Raw genomic sequence first — 14,059 nt, forward strand, 5'->3', positions numbered from 1 at the left:
ATAGATACATGTTTACATAGGTTAAGGAGCTCTCCTTGCACATAGCTGACCTTGGTTTGATTCACAGTCTTGTGTGTGTCCCCTGAGCACCACTAGACATGCTCCCTAACAAAGATCCAGGAATAAGCCCTGAGAATAGCTGTGTATAGTCCCAAACTCAAAATCATCATCATAATCATCCGCAGATCACCATGCAAGAAATGTACAGTGACCTCTAATGAGTGTTTCCAAGTTTCCCACCTTGGAGTATTTTGAGGAACTTCCAAAGTTGATACCATCAAAGACAGAGTGATAGTACAGCAGATAGGACATTTGTCTTGCACACAGCTACCTGGGTTTTATCCCCAGCACCCTATATTGTCCCCCGAGCCCTCCAGGACTGATTCTTGAGTGCAAAGCCAGTAGTAAACCCTGAGCACTGCCAATGTAGCCTCAAAACAAAAACAAACAAACAAAAAAAGTTGATACTATTTAGGGAAAATCTCCAAAATCTTCTTCAAGAGATCTTTGGTGGTTGGAGAAGTTTCTCCTTGAAGGACATAGACCATCAGCGTGATTTGTGTGTCACTGCCTATATCCTGACAAGTGAGTGACAGGGACCTATGAAACTGTTGACTTGGGGACGTGGGCCACATACATATCTCCTTTTAATTATGCCAAGAAGACACAGGTGACCTCTGCTACTGCATGTTCCCAAGAAATAGTAGCTTAGAGGTACTACCTTCAGCCACAGGCAAATTTTCCAGAAGTCCTGGCAGTCTTTCCTTAGAACCTGAGTGGAGCATCTAGTCTTGAAGGCTCACTCACCACGGTACAGTGTCAGAGTCACAATTCCTGAAGCTGTGCTGCTAATGTGGTCACTATGTAAACACAAATTTCTACATTTGGTTCAGGTGCTCAGATGTTTGTTCGCTTACCCTACCAAACTTCTTTGCTCATTTTCATTTTATAGATTCAGAAACCGAGATTCAAAGAGGTTGTAAGGATGGAAATTGCAAAATTACCAAAGGGAGTGCCTATGACCTCTGAGTCCCATGTCAGGGCATTTTTCATTGATCATATGACTGTCCTCGCCGCCGGGGCCCCTTGGAGGGGAGCGGGTTGAGATTTCCTCCCCGCCCCGACCAGGGATCCGGCAGCCAAAGACCTCCAGGACCAGCCACCATCATGCTGAGACCACTCTCTGCACACATGAAGGTACTGGCAGAGGGACAAAGTCACGCGGGTTCCGGGGCCGAAATCTCCAAGCCTACTCGAATTTGGGCCAAGCATCCTCCACCCAGATCCTCCAAATTCCAGTAGGCGGGGGTCACACCCACCAACTGGTCCCCTGGCGCCGTGTAATCCCATCAGCGGCCAAGACATCTTATTATGACATCTTATTATCTCATTCCTACTTTGGACAAATTGGCAGGCTACCGAATGTAGCCTGCCCACACGGCAGAGTCTTGCAAACTCCCCGTGGCGTAGCCAATATGCCAAATACCAGTAACAATGATGGGTCTCATTCTCCTAAAGAGCCTTGAATATAATCTCAGGGCTAGGATGAAGGAGACGTTACTAGGGCCTGCTCGAGGCAATCGACGAATAACAGGATGATTTGTGATTGTGATTGTGATATGACTCCTCTAGCACACAATGTGGGTTGGAGCACAGGTTTTCAGCGTGGAAGCAGCATGAGTCTGAGTCCACAATAGGAATTGGTCATTTCCAAATCTAAGAAGTAGAAAAGAGATCAACTAATTAGACTTCCCAACCCCTGTATTGATAGCCTATTCTGTCCTCCAACACTCTCCCTCAGAATAACATGATAAGCCAGGAGAATTTGCAATGCTAGAAAGGATGACCATGATCTATACTATGCAACTGAACTTGCAGTTTCTGCAACATATGCTTCTGTTTTGTCTCAGATGGTAACCACTACGTGGAACTAAATTTTATACTTTTATCTAATCAGTATACCCACATACTAGACTGCATAAGTCTATAATATAATGTCTTACTTGGAAGTTAGGGTAGGTTATACAGAGGCAAAAAGAATAAAACATAATATAATGCTTAAAACATAATTTAATACATAATTTAACATAATCTTATTCCCTGAAATATATATATATATCACAAAAACTCTCTCCAAATATCCAACATGTCTATTTAGAATGATCTGGGGTCCTGGTACCCCAGGAATGCCATAATTTCTACATAGCCATAGTTATATTGTCTGGTTGTTATCTGAAAGGTCATAGAGTACTTTCTGAAAGCAAGCTTTGCTCGAGTTGTTATTTCCTGTTAACCACAGGGTGGGATAGGAGACTGCCTATAGATCCACAATGAAGGGGTTGGCCTCTGTATGTTAAGAATGTTAAGAATGAGAAACTGGGGGGCTGGAGAGCTAGCAAAATGAACTGGAACACATGCTTTGTACAGAAGAGGGGTTGATCCCTGGCACCACAGGTTCTCCTTAGAGCCATGAAGAGTAACCCTAAACACTGATCCTGGAGTCGCCCCTGAATACTACAGGGTGTGGCCCCTAAAAGAAACATAAAATATTAGAAACTGGACTCCCCTGCCTTGAACAATGAAAATGCATAAATGATACTGTGTTGAATCCTATGCCCCTCTTTGATGTCAGAGTGTTAGAAATATTGGGCCAGGAACCTGTTCTTTTTTTCCTTTAAAGCATCAGAACCCAAGCCCTGTCATCAGACCCACCCACAGGAATGGCTCCCCTTTCTCTAGAATGAAGTTGACATTCCTTCTCACCTGAGAAAGTTCTTTTCTCTTCAAGGAGCTCACGGTGGCAGGAGGTGGGCTGATGTGTGATATATTCAGCACCAGTGAGTTGCGGTTCATTTCAGTGTCTGCGTGCTCTCCCAAGCAGCTGATAGTCCAAGGATTCTTTTAGGAAGCCTAGTTTGCCATGTTCTTTTCATTTGGAAAGTTTCACGGGAGAAAAGTAAGAAGTGATTTTCCCTAATAAGTGCATTTACTCGAGGCATATGGTTTCCAAGCTGATGTAGTACATCTCACCTGAAATCTCCTTGGATGCAAATTTCAATGCCTCGTGATCTTTTCCCACTGGGGGTGACTGATTGAAGAGTGTTCATGGTCGATGAGGTACATAGATGGCACCTGTGCTGAGTGCCAGTTACTGGGCAAGACACAGATAATGAGAAGGTTCAGGACTCTTCTATGTCCAAATCAGTCTCAGTCAACATGCAATGGAAAACTCAGGGCACTTGATTTTATCAAGGGAGTAGTCATTTGAATGATGCCTCCCTCCCTCTCAGATTTGTGCTGGGGGAATGAGATGGCAGCCTTCAGCTCAGGAGAATTGCTAGTACGTACAAATACTCAAAGTTGCTTCCTTTCCTTTAAAGCTTTGTCTAAATCCCACCTGTTTTAGAGACACTTCTTTTTTATCTATATATTTTTATTAGTGAGACATCATGAGGTACAGTTGCAGACTTACAAATTTTTGTGCTTGGGTTTCAATTATACAATTATCAAATACCCATCCCTCCACCAGTGCCCATTTCCCACCACCACGGATCCCAGTATCCCTCCCACCGCCCATCCCCCCCATCCCACCCTGCCTCTGTGGCAGGGCATTCCCCTTTTTTCTCTTTCTCTTATTGGGTGTTGTAGAGACACTTCTTTTTTAATTAAATTCTCAAATTATTTTATACCAAAACTGTTTTAATATTAAGGTACTGCAATTTACAGTTATTAATAGTTAAGATTCAGTGTGCAGTGTTCTAACACAACTCCACCACCAATGTCAACTTCCCTTCATCCATGTCCCCAAATTCCCTCCCATCCTGCAGCCTGCAGCCTGCCTCCTTTATAAGCACATTTTTAAAATTTGGTTGCTGTATTTTGGATGTCTTGTTTACAGTATCATTTGGTCTGTCATTCAGATATGCACACTGATGTGCTCGAGGCCCCTATCTCTCGTACATCTCTTCTTACTCCCCCCATTACTTAGTTGGGTTGCTCCTCTATAGCATGCCCTAGTCTGTTACCTGACTATTTGAGCACGCTTACCTTACATGAACTTTAGCCTACCTAACGAAATCTCAAATTATTTGTGGAGTTGGTTATATGTCTGCTTTCTCCATAATGCCTAAACCCTGACATTAAATTCAACATGGATTGTTGACTGCCTTCTGAATGCCAAGCGGTGTGTTAGGGAATACGGAAACAGATCAATAAACCACATTTCCTGTCTGCACAAAAAGTTATGATATAAGCAGGAGAACATAATGGGCATTGTTGGGTTTTGTCTGCATAGCACCTATTCCTTCTTCTAGAAATTATATCCACCCAATCATTTGAAAAATGGTTTCTATAGTTATTAAAATTTGGGGGTCACAATCTCTAACTCCCCTATGTCCTTTGCTAGTGCACTAAGATACTAGTGGTAGTTGCCTCCCTCCCTGTCTTTGCTGCCTCAGCCTTGGAACTTGCTTTAGCTGAATGACACAGGACTGAGTGGCACAGAATTGCATGTGCCTCTCTTCCAAGACTGCTTCTTCAGACCCACTGCACATTTTCAGTTCTTCTCTTGCTCCTCTATTGATGCAAGAACACGTTCTTCCTCAACCTTGGTTGCATAAATGGAATAGACCTGAGTTCATCTCACCACAAACAGCTTGGATCTGCCTGACCTGCAACTTAAATCCATCAAGTCTCTTTGGATCAACCTCCATTTGCCTAAAAATGCATACTTATCGAGTCAAAGGGAGTACATAGGGGAGGGTAATTGCCTTGGGCTCTGCCTACCCTAACTTAATCCCTGGCATCATATATAATCCCCCAAGCACCACCAGGAATAATATCTGAGAAGAGTGAATAGTAGCCCCAAAACCAAAAGAAAGAAAGAAATACTTATGTACTTGGTCATTGAGATTTTGTGGCTACTGATGTTGAAGTAGTGGTGGTCCGTATAGGGACTTCCACCCGTTCCCTATTTCTCTTTACTCCCCTGTACCCAGGATTCGGAAATATATCACTGTATCACCGTCATCCCGTTGTTCGTTGATTTACTCGAGTAGGTGCCAGTAACGTCTCTATTCATCCCAGCCCTGAGATTTTAGCAGCCTCTCCTTACTCGTCTTTCCCAACAATTGGAGCCACTTTCAGGATCAGGGGAATGAGAGCTGTTATAGTTACTGGTTTTGGCATATCGAATACGCTACGGGGAGCTTGCCAGGCTCTGCCCGTGTGGGTGGGATACTCTCAGTAGCTTGCCGGACTGAGAGGGGTATATATATACATGGGCTGGAGCGATAGCACAGCGGTAGGACGTTTGCCTTGCACGCAGTCAACATGGCCGACCCGAGTTCGATTCCTCCGCCCCTCTCGGAGAGCCCGGCAAGCTACCGAGAGTATCTCGCCCGCACGGCAGAGCCTGGCAAGCTCCCTGTGACGTATTGGATATGCCAGACACAGTAACAACAAAGTCTCCAATGGAGACGTTACTGGGCCCGCTCGAGCAAATTGACGAACAACGGGAGGGACTTTACCTTTACCTTTATATATATACATATATATATCCATCTGATTTGTAGCCTACTGTCTGAACTCCATCAAACATGGTGTGGTAATTATGAAAAATGGCTAGGAAGTGTCTTATGATGTGTCGAGTTGTCACAAAGCATGGTGGAGGTTGGGTAGTGGAAGTCGACTGCTGGGGCTGGGTCCCTTGGGGAAGGGAGGGCTTTCACCCACCCCCCTCTGGGTGCCCTGAATGAAAACAGCCTGGCACGAAGTCTCTCTTGGAAACATATGAATGGGATTATTATATTCTTATCACCACCCTAAACCAGAGCCCCATTTCTTGTCTAGAGCAGGCACATGGATTGAGAGGAAATAACCAGTTTTCTTCCCTGAAACCCTTCACAATGGAACAAAGGGAATCTGGGTCTAGGCCCTGGCAGACACAACTATATCTTCCATTGAGAGCCAGCATGCCTTCAACTGAGGCACAGGGGCAGAGGCAGACTACACATCAAGATCAGAAACTGGAGCTCCAAGTGACCCCAACTTATGCTTTCCCCAAGCTTGCTAGTTTAGCATTTCTTTTTATTTTTGAGAAATGGTGAAAAAAGGAGTTTGAGAAGGTTAATTAGGACCAGCATTGGAGAGCCTTGGGCAACACCTTATAGAAATAAAACTTTGTGTTGAGTGGGCTAACTCAGGGATAGGGGGCTTACTTTATGTGCAGCCTGTTCAATTTCCAGCACTGCATGTGGCCCCCCACCCAAGCCCCATTAGGAGTGAGAAATAGCCCCTGAGCGCTCCTGGTTGTGCTCTAAAGACCAAAGAAAGAACTGGAATTTTTGCTAGTAACATGGAAGCCCTTGAAGGATTTTAAGCAGTGAGGCAATCACCTATTAGAAGCTTCCCCATTTCCAGGATGGAGATTCTAGTCAGGAAACCAGTTGAGGGCTGTTGGATGTCTGCTTTCTCTGTAATAACTAAACCCTGACATTAAGTTCAACACAGATTGTTGACTGCCTCCCGAATGCCAAGCACTGTCTTAGGGACTACGGAAACATCGATAAACCATACTTCCTGTCTGCACAAAAAGTTATGGTATAAGCAGGGAGAACATAATGGACGATGTTGGAGTTTGTTTGCATAGCACCTATTTCTTCTTCTGGAAATCATATCCCCCCACTCGAAAAAATGTTCCTATACTTATAGAAATTTTGGTTCCCAATCTCTAACCCCTTTGTGACCATTGCTACCCTTCTCACTAGAGGCACTTGCCTTCCACTAGTTTCTAGGCATGGGACCTTGGAGATAGTCCAGAGTTCTAGTACGCCTGCAGGCTTTGTGCCTGACCACCCACTGGGTGTGAGAACCTCTAAGATGGGAGTAGCCCTCCACAACTGTTGGGTATGTCTCCAAAACAAGAAAAAATTAATCTTTAAAGAAGGATTTAGGCATGAGCTAACGTTCTCTCCTTCAGACAGAGGTCTTTGTCTCCCTTTTAAGACTGTCTCAGGGTCACCATGGGGTATTTAAATAGTAAAGGAGGGTATCAGAGAAAGAGCTCTACTGACTGGCTCAGTATCCCCTGCCTGCAGGAAGCTCCAGTTTAATTCTGGTACTGGATGGTCCCCTTCCAGAAGTAACCCAGATCACTGAGCTGGGAGCAATGCCAGGTGTGGTGAAAGAGGAAGGAAGAAGGGATTGGAGGAAGGAACGAAATCAGTGGAGGCATCAAAGCTGTTTTCTTAACATTCTCTTTGAAGGGAGCTGTGCTTTTCCTTTCAGGTTGTATTAAAAAAAATAAAAAGATATAATATAGCAGGTAGGGCACTTGTCTTGCATGTGGCTGACCTGGGTTTGATATTGTGCCCTTAGCACCACCTGGAGTTAATCCCTGAGCACAGAGCCAGGAGTAAGCCCAGAGCATCACTGTGCCCCAAAACAAGCAAACAGATAAATTAGCTTGTGACAAACCATGCTTAGATAAGGGGGTGATTATTTGGTCAACTGGTCTCTGATTTCTCCTTTTGAGATTTTCTGAACAAGACAACCTGGGGTGTCACTACCTTCCGGCTACCTTCTCCTCATTGTTCAGGATGTGCTGTATTGCATTTACCCAGAATAACATGACTCTCATTGACTTACCTAGAAGCTGTCAGAGCTGAAATCTCATTCTGTGGGCGTAAGCAATTTTTTCCCTGTAAATGTGACTTAGTCTTGAGTGTGTTATCTGCCAGCCACAGTGAACGGGGGTGCTCGTGCCACTCTTCCTTTCTCTTGCAAGCAATTCAAGACCAGTTCCACCAGAACAGAAGCCCTGTTGTCAGCAGTGTCACCCCGGGCATGTGCTCAAACACTTTTCGTCCTTGTGCCTGGAAACGTTCCGTTGAAGCCATGACTTGGTGATACAGGGAAGCCAAAAGGACAAAACAGCACCTTAAGTCCTCTAGGAACTGGCAGGGAAGAATGATTGTGTTTCCTGGGCAGACAGGGGCATTCTGGCTTTAGGAGCGCTCCAAATTCAGCTCTTTGTGGAGGAAGAAGAATTCAAACGGAGAGCAGAAGTACTTATATGAGCAAAAGAGAATTCCACACAGGGGGACCTTATGCCTTTAGCACCATGGGATGCAAACTCACAGATTGGACTGAAGAGGGGAAAGGTGAAGCAAGCAGGGGAAGCAATTGGTTTCTAGAATGTGAAAGCAATGGCTCCAGTTTTTATGGGATACTTCTCATTTGTGGCCCCCTCTGCGCATTTCCCTACAGATCTTCGCGCAGGCAGGTCCAGGATATACATTGTGGGCCTTGGCTTTGAAATCCATCTGCAGCAAGTCCCAGGGAGGGGAAAGGGCTCACCATCAGGTCCTCTTCCCCATCTCCTTGGGTTTTTTGACCACACACATAATGAGGTCGCACTCAGCAATGCCTTTGTTCGACCCCAAATGATGTTCCCACCCTCCTGACAAAGCAGCTTTTGTGCCGCATGTCAAAATAATCACTTACCCCAAATGATGGCGAGGCTCAGAAATATCTCTGCTTTATCCTTCGGGAATAGAGGAGGGGGGAGGGGGAAAGAGTGTTAAATGTTTAACCTGGATTGATGAGGTTTGCTGAAACTATTGGATAAAATGAAAACTTTCTTAGCGGCATAAATCAGCAGGGATTCCCCACCCCCATCATTGATTTTTGGATTCGGTTAATGATTCCAGCACTAAGAACATAAGGCTAGGTGGAAGTTAAAGAAATAGAGAGGCCACATTAACCTCTCATTTTTTTTAACCTATATGTTGATTTTTTGACAGTGAAATACTATAATTAACCCAGACTATTTTCCCAAGATTTCATTTTTCTGCTGATGTTTAAAGTATTGCAGAAAAGCTGATTCCTAATTATTACATACAGCTTTGCATAAATTTCTTCCTAATTAAAAAGCCTCTAAATTCTAAATAATCAATTTGCAAGGACATATGGTTTTGAAAGTTAGGTATTTAATTTCTAAAGATTTATAAATAATTTGTACCATGGCTAATTAATTATGGTCATAATACAATCACAGTCATAGATGAAATTGATGTAATGATACAATTGCAAATTTATTTTGATATGTCTCCTTTAATATGAGAGAATTACAATATACTTGGTCTCCTAGCCCCTTCTTAATTATGCTGGAAAGCATTAGTTTAATGAAAGATAAGAGGACTTGATAAGTGTACCATCAGAATTTATTGGGAAAACTATTTTCAATATAAAGTAAACCAATTGTTTTTTGTCCTTGCAAATGAAATTTGCAGTTGATAAATAATCAGGCAGAAATGCCTTAAAATTAAATAGTATTTGATACATAAGTTCCCATTAACTATAGTGACAATTCAAAAAAAGTTTAGCTTGATCAAGTAGTTAAGCTGTACAAAGGAAGCCTGCTGACAAAACTGAATAGAACTCAACATAAACAATGATGGCCTTGAAAATATTCACAAATGTATGGATTAGGTGGGGAGGGTTTTTTTCTTATTTCCTCAGTCATGTGAATTTCTAGGCAGTAAAAAAAAAACACCTCTAAATATTGGTTTAGATGTTAGCAGATTTTCCATTGAAGGTGTAAAATCAAATTTTTTTATTCAGTTGCCCAAAATGTCACTGTTCAGTTGCATTAAGTAGAAACACACAGTCTTCCCCTAAAGAATGAGGGACTGGGGACAAACACTCTCTGCCTGCAGAAAAGAAAGAAAAGATAGAAGGACAGAAATTCTAGAATATGTGGAATGCAGCAAGCGAGACTCTGAGCACAGCTTGACATATGACAGTTAGCCAGAAAGCACCTTTTCAGGTTGAGGATCTTTGAAAAACGTTCCTGAAGGAGGGGCCAGAAATTCTTCATCCTGATCAAATTCTAGGTGTCAGATTGGCTGAGTGACCTATCAAACCTGGTACAACCTTGGATTTAGTGGTTCTGCAGTTTTCTACATGCTGTCCCAGAAATATTAGTGGATACATTATTTTCCTCCTGAAAATATGATTTAAAATATGTAGTTCTTAAAAGATTCTACATGTTCTTAAATATATAAAGGTTTTAAAATATTCCAAATAGAATAACCAGATGTATATCTTATTGTATTGGTTAAGTTCGGGCTTCATAATAATAAAACTCATCATTAAATGAAATATAACGATAGTCTTAATAATCACTCTATGAAGTATTTTAACTTATGTATGATAAAATTTGAGCACACTTGGTTCAATCAACATATGTTTATTTAGCTCTTGTATATTGGCCATTCAACTAAGAAAGACCTGTATGTCTATATTTGTCTTTTCTAGCATTTTCAGTCACTGTCACTGTCCTCCCATTGTTCATCAATTTGCTCGAGCGGGCCCAGTAACGTCTCCATTGGAGACTTCGTTGTTACTGTGTTTGGCATATCGAATACGTCACGGGGAGCTTGCCAGGCTCTGCCGTGTGGGCGAGATACTCTCGGTAGCTTGCCGGGCTCTTGGAGAGGGGCGGAGGAATCGAACTTGGGTCGGCCATGTTGGCTGCGTGCAAGGCAAACGCCCTACCGCTGTGCTATCACTCAAATTTTTGTCAATTTAGCTGTTACTTGAGTTTAATCACCTAGTACATAATGTATTTTTAAACTATTTTTTGGGACCTAGAGAGATAGTGCAGCAGGCAAAGTACTTACTTTGCATGTAGCTGACCCAGAATTGATCCCTCTCACTACTTATGGTCCCCTGAGCACTGCGGAAGTGATCCCTGAGGAGGCAGAGAGGTAGTACAGTGGGTAAGGTGTTTACCTTGCATGCAAACGACCCGAGTGTGATCCCCAGCATCCTATATGGTTCCTGGATCACTGTCAGGAGTGATTTCTGGGAGCAGAGCAAGAAAGCAATCCCTGAGCATTTCCAGGAATGGCCCAACAAACCAACAAAAAGAAGTGATCCCTGACCACATAGCCAGGAGTATGGCCTGATACAGCTGGGTGTGGGCCAAAAACCAAAGGGGGGAAGATGTATTTTTGTATCCATTGTGTCCCATATATGCATTTATATTTGAGCAGTTACCAATTTCCCTGTTACTGAGTTTTTCTATATCCAGTTTTTCTATATTTAAGTCAAAAACTGTTTGACTTTGGTGACTCATTGAACCATGATTATTCTCATCTATAAAATAAGCCCACTTAACAGCTTTGTTTTTTATTATTCTGTGCTTAGGAATCACTCCTTCACTCCTGCAGTGTTCAGAGAACCATATGTGATGACAGGATTTTAACCAAGGTTGGCTGCGTGCACAGCAAGGGCACTCCCCCTATACTATCCTCCCTGGCCCACACAGCTCTTTATAATTAAAGTACTGATTTTTTTAAATGGAGGTATCTTTTCACTAGGAAAAAATTATATTTTCTTGTTTAAGTCTCAAAGGTTGATATATATAGCCTTTCACTGAAGGTAATCATTTAGCATATACTCCTTCACTAAAATTCAGACTTACATAAAGGTAAATCTTTCGTTGTTGTTTTTAGTTTTACATATATCATTTTGGGGGCCATAATTTACACTACTGTTAATGGTAGGGTTTCACACACACCATGTTCTTAATACCAAACCCTCTACCAGACTGCCCCCTGTCCCCGCCAAACCCTGCAAATTTTTGGGATGAAAGTTCCACTAATTTTGCATTTGGTATAACATACACTTTCACATAAAATCTGTTATTACAGCTGATATAATTTATACATTCACCCATTAGTTTCTTCTACAAAATCAGGAAAACTCCCAAATTTGGGGCTAGCTTAAAGCTATGTGGCCGGGTACCTTGCATTCCCTCCTGAGAGCTTAAATAATTGAGAGCAGGCTCCTGAACTCCAGGCCAGGGTTTCAAGGCTGGTCCATCACCATTAACTACAGAAGTCACATAACCACCTCCTGTGCTCCCATTATTATCTATAAAAGTTACACCATGATACCAAGGGGAGAGAAAGGCCACAATAAGGCTTTTAAAAAGCTATTTAATATATCAGCTTTCACAAAGATAGACGGTAGCACTAAGACAAAACAAGAAAAGATGTGCCCAACTTTACAAGGTATTGGCACTGTTAATCATATTTTGAAATATTGCTGGCATATATCTTGGAAAACACAACGCACTGCCATATTTCCAGTGGGAGGAATGACAGTTTTAATGTTGAGATACACTGATAATTTCAAGCTCTTTTTCCCCCCTCCTACTTGCAATAAGCTAAAGTATATTAGGCAACCAGGGGGTTGCAGAAATTTCGAGAGAAAATTGAATACAGTCAATTTTGCCACATTTAATTACAACAGTATCACAAAATTGTATTAAGCAAACGGTGCATACATACATAAATACATATGTATGTGTGCTATAATGTGACAAAAGTATCTGTATTAGTGCATTTATAAATGTGAAATATTAGAACATTGTAAATTTAGATGCATATATGATTTTAGGTAGACTTAGAAAATATTATCAAAATAACTGGTTTCCATTTATATGTCTTCATTTACAATTTTAAATATTCCCTGATGAATAAATTACTTTAGTAAATTTCAAATTTTTCACATTTATTATGTTGGTATTATTTCTGTGGAATAAGTAGAAGATGCATGCTTTTAGGCCCACATTATTGAAAAGGAATGAGCAATGAGTGACTTGCAAAAGTTCTCAGGATCATACATGGTAATTGTCTGTGCTATGAAAATAATGCTGATTGTCTTTAGTTTTCAAAGTGCCAGTAAAAATTACTCTGCACCAGAGGCCAAAGAGATAGTATAGTGGGTAGGGTGCTTTCCTTACATGCACCTGACCTGTTTGATCCCCTGCACCACATAGGGTCATTTGAGCAGTGCCAAGAGTAATCCATGAGCACAGAGCAGTGTGACCCCAAAGCCAAAAACAAAACTCATATTTTGCCCTTTCCAAAGGCAGAAACCTGTAAAGTGGACTACTTCCTTCTCTCTCTTCTTACCTGCACAAATAGTACTTGAAGTGAGAACCAGGTAGGGGCATTTGCCCAGATATGGGTCGTGATGGGGGAAGAAAAATGCAAATCTGAAGATTATAGCCAAGTATCAGCCTTGATCTTCTAGAGCCCTGCTCTTCAACCTGTAGTCCTGGAAGTCCACTAAAAATTTCCACCAAATCATAGCTAAACATCTGTAACTTTATAACATTGGACTTAATAAGTAAAATACTATCTAATTTGGTTTCTATCTTAGCCATCAGTCAGCCCATGAAATATTTCTCCTGTTTTTCTTCTGTCCACAAATGCAAATTGGCCAAACAACAGGTGCAGGTGGGGTGGAGCCACATCCAGTGTCGCTCTGTGTTACTCATGTTCTGTGCTCAGGAGTCACTACTAATTGCATTTGGGGAACTATGTAGTCCTAGAGATTGAAGTAGGGCCAGCTGCATGCAATGCAAGCACCTCAAAACTTATACTATATTCTAGCTGAAAACTTTTAATTTGTGGGCTGAAGAGGTAGTCCAAGGGTGAATACACTTACCTTACATATGGTTAACACCCTGGCTCAATCCCAGGCACCAAAAGTGGTCCTTAAGCACTGCCAGAAGTGATCCCTGAGCACAGGGCTCTGAGTAATCCCTGAACATAGCTTGATGTAGCCCAATGACAAAAAGAAGAAGGGAGGGGAAGCAAAATTTTCACTAATATCTTTTAATTTCTAAAAGGGGAGAAGGGAGAAAAAAGCAAATTGAAGAAAGAAAAGGCAACATGAGTTTTTAAAAATTAGTAGGAAACATCACAGATTATTCAACATAATTTAAACCTCAAACTAGTTAATACTCAATTACTTGAAAACATTCTTATCCTACACATTTATTTGTTCATGGTTTAGAAGTAAAATCATGTGAGCTTTCATTGACTTTATGTGATGTAGGCTAGAGAATGAGACACTGGTGTTAAGTTTGACCTCAACTTTGCCTTTAAACCAGTATAAACCTAGGCAGATAAAGTTACTCTGGCTTAACTTTAGAACCAGAACAAATATAAAAATTTCAGCTCAGTGATTTTATTCC

The 14,059-nt window shown here is 41.8% G+C and overlaps 1 protein-coding gene across 1 annotated transcript in view; it reads left to right on the forward strand.

Moving 5' to 3' along the window:
* Nucleotides 1-14,059, forward strand: part of RARB (retinoic acid receptor beta) — a 463,175-nt gene that overhangs the window by 223,080 nt on the left and 226,036 nt on the right. The gene's annotated exons all lie outside the window — the stretch shown is intronic.

The sequence above is a fragment of the Sorex fumeus genome, unplaced genomic scaffold, assembly GCF_029834395.1.
Source record: "Sorex fumeus unplaced genomic scaffold, SorFum_2.1 ptg000072l, whole genome shotgun sequence".
Classification (NCBI taxonomy): Eukaryota; Metazoa; Chordata; class Mammalia; order Eulipotyphla; family Soricidae; genus Sorex; species Sorex fumeus.